The sequence below is a fragment of the Microtus ochrogaster genome, linkage group LG9 (assembly GCF_000317375.1).
Source record: "Microtus ochrogaster isolate Prairie Vole_2 linkage group LG9, MicOch1.0, whole genome shotgun sequence".
NCBI lineage: Eukaryota > Metazoa > Chordata > Mammalia > Rodentia > Cricetidae > Microtus > Microtus ochrogaster.
This window is the reverse complement of record NC_022034.1, coordinates 19,845,686-19,849,466: the sequence shown is the minus strand read 5'-3', so window position 1 is coordinate 19,849,466 and position 3,781 is coordinate 19,845,686. Positions and strand designations below refer to the sequence as shown.

At 34.1% G+C, this 3,781-nt stretch overlaps 1 protein-coding gene across 6 annotated transcripts in view; it reads right to left on the bottom strand.

Annotated features, from left to right (window-relative positions):
• Positions 1 to 3,781, bottom strand: part of Grik2 (glutamate ionotropic receptor kainate type subunit 2) — a 588,331-nt gene that overhangs the window by 450,327 nt on the left and 134,223 nt on the right. The window lies entirely within an intron of this gene.

The window sequence follows — 3,781 nt, the reverse complement described above, 5'->3', positions numbered from 1 at the left end:
TGGGATGGGGGTAAGGGAAGATGGGTAGAGAAAAGTTAGAAGGGAAGAAGGGGGGAACTTGGGGAAACAGGATGATTGGGATAAAGGAAGGTTGGACAGGGGAGCACGGAACAAAGCAGTTTTTTTTTGATTAGGTTTAGAATTTTTTAAGATTAAGAAATTGGGTAAGATGGGTAAGGACTGGTAAGTACTAAGGTGGGGAGGACAGGCAGGAGCTAGAGGACTGAAAAGGATCTGATTAAATTATGCTTTTTTAAATTATCAAGTTTAAAAGAAATACATCTTAAAGAATTTGCCCTTGATAGTTATCATACCAGAAAAATAAATGGGATGTCCACCAGAAAGTCACATTGAAGGATGAAGATCATTTGTTGCTCATTATGCCCCTCTTAAGCTGATAACTATGGCAAAGATTCCCAAATTATCTTAAAATTGAAGGCAGTTAATCTGAGATGATAAAGTACAGTAATTTTAAAATTTTGATTTTGTGATTTTTATTATTTGATATTTTTAAAAGATTTTAATACTCATACAAACTCCTTTCTTTCACTTTGAAGAATTTAATAATCTGTGATTTACATAATAATTTACTATATGATCCTCCTAGGCAGGCTTTTTTTAAAACAATTTTTTTGTCTTCCTGCTATTTATGGTCACTATTAAGATTTGGTAGCTATGGATTTTTCTGAGCAATAGGACCAGTCAATTCGATTTTCTGTCTAGGACAAAAATGAATTACCCTTCAGTTGCTCTAATATCTTTAATATCAAGAGCCTGTTAATCATTATATAACCTATGGCATAAAGTGACAGTTCAATTTCTTTCACTCTAAGTAATGATTATTTGTTGATTGATTCAATACTGTTTAATTGACTTTCTAGGTGAACCTGAAGTCTCTTTTTTTTTCCTGCTTGCCTTTTTTTTCTTTGGACAATAGTGTTTCTAGTACTTTAAGAGAATAATAATGACCCTGCTTCTCAGTGATCTAGTCTTCTAATTTTTCAATCACATGAAATTTAAATTTAATAAAGAATTTATAAGGAAGTGCTATCAGTAAATTTTATAAAATATTCTATATGAAACATAATTATTCATATGAAATATTCCATATGAAGTTTTCAGAACATGTTGGTTCTTGTCTGACTTCTCATCCACTTATAGAGATATGAAATGATAATTAAGCATGCAGCATGAAGGGGATGCAATGATAGAACTGATCACTAGTCACAGGCAGGATACATTGTGGCAGAGCAGTTCCATTTGTAGCAAATACAGCAAGGATACACAAACACACAGGCACACACACATGCACAAAATGGTCCTGGAAACATTTGTGTGCCACAGAAAAATATCATCAGTAGAATAATTATATACCCAAGAGTTGAGAAAATTTAAATATCTAATGCATTTTATTTAATATCAATTAAAAATGTAAAATATATAAAGTGAGAATATACTTCCAAGAATAAAATTTTTACTGGAATAATTAAAATGTTTAAATTTGCTAGTTTTTTAAAGGGGAATTTGGATTACATTGAAAATTATGCTGAAAAGCATGCTTCCTAGAAATGCTGGTGATATGTGAAATCACAAAAATAATATACCAGGATAAGTTTTATGACTTATGCGCCACTCTAAAAGTGATTGAATTTAGTTAAATAACTTCAAGTTCAGTTGCCATCACTATGCTTATATTGACAGATTTTATACTTTGAACAACCTAATTGAGTTACAATGCATCTTGTGTCTTAAGACCATGTTAAGAATGTCCTATAAGCATATGTCACAAGTGTACTTGAGAAAAAAGCAGAGTCAAAATTGCCCAGCAGGCAAAAGCTGTTACCTTATGATGTACTGTTACCAAGGCTCCCTTTGTATCAAATGTCACTGTGGATACAACCTTATTTCTATGATAATGCATAACTCCTTTATTGAAGCTTTATTGTAGTCAATCTAATCCCAAATATTTCATCTCTTATATTTCAGAGTGCTTTATGCAAACAAGACTATACAAATAGAAAAATACTGTTGTGGTAAGCATATGCTAAGAAATGCATACTTACAGTAGGGTATGGCCTCAAGCATTCTTTTTTTGTTGTTGTTTTTGTTTTTGTTTTTCGAGACAGGGTTTCTCTGTGGCTTTGGAGCCTGTCCTGGAACTAGCTCTGTAGACCAGGCTGGTCTCGAACTCACAGAGATCCTCCTACCTCTGCCTCCCGAGTGCTGGGATTAAAGGCATGCACCACCACCGCCACGCTCCCTCAAGCATTCTTGAGTATTTTTGTTTGATAGCCTATATAAAGCAATGTGCTTGAGAAGAAAGCATCTTAGGATTTCTCCCAGTTGTATCCTGTCTTGTAAGGGTCACATACTAGTGCCAGTTATGTTTTCTATGTTAGGTAGCAACCTAGAAAATCATTGACGCTTCTTAAGAGCTCACAGGAAGTCTTTATTTTATTTTATCGGATTTTTCTTTGCAGCCATGGCTGTTTTGGAACTCACTAGGTGAGCATCAAACTCAGAGATCTGTCTCCCTCTTCCTCCTGAGTCTTGGGAATAAAGGCTTGCACCACCACCACCTGGCTGTGCACAGAAAGTCTTCAACCCTCTCATTCCATTCCAATTTGCCAACATGGTAATCTCCCTTTGTAGAACACAGGAACTTTTGGTCAAAGACTTTATCTCAGGTTAAAAAAAAAAAAAAAAGAAAAACACTGCACATCTCTGGCTTCCACTTCCATCAACACATGAGCCAGTGAAATATATCCATTCACATTCCTTCCCCTCTTTCTGCCCCTCCTATCTTCCCTCCCTCTCGCTTCTCCTTCCTTCTTACTACCCTCTCTCCTTCTCCCTATTTTTGTACTTGAGGATATAAAACAATTTATAGAAATACCACTTACACCACAATTAGTTCCTGAAGAAATAGGAAAGGATACAACACAGCAATTAGTTCTTGAAGAAATAGGAATGGATGCACTATGAATGGTAATAATTTTCAGTAAACAAAATAAGATATCCCAGTTGCTAGCTCAATAATATTCAATTAAAATACATTTCTTTGCTCATTCAAATTGAAAAGGATGGTTTATATTTAATATGAATTACGAATAACAAGGAGCCTTTGTGGAGAGCCAAAAAGTGCTACATGGCAATGAATGGATCACTTCAGAAGTTCTTTGACTCCTCAGCCTGCTTGAATGTCATTCTCATTGTTCAGAAGAATTATACAAAAGCATAGTCTCAGGGATTCCAAAAAGTTAGCATGTCTCAGTGTATGTCAAATGCATTTCCAAACAAGATTAACAACATTCCACTCGTGTCAAAACCCATATTTAGATTTTTTTGGTTCTCTCAGTATGAAAATAAAAATGATACAGCTAATTTATGATAGTGGGAAGTTCATTAATATTGCAACAATAAAGGGGGAAGTAACTGTGATGTAATGTAAGAAGGAATGTAATTGAAAGTAATGTACTTCTTCAATTAAAAACATATTCAAAAATAAATTTTTTTTTTGAGCATCACATTAAGAATTTTATTATGCAGGCAAAGTTATATGACAGGATTGCATTATTTGAAACACTCTACTGGCTTTCTCTTAAGGGTAATATTTAAAGCATGAATCTTAAAACTAGACAGACTTTCTTATATTGACTAGTGCTCCTTCATATGTTCATATGTATCTCATATATACTGTCCCTTCATTACATGCTCATATATACCTCCTGGACCCTGGATATTCATCATATAGTCTATATTTTCCATATACATGATACTT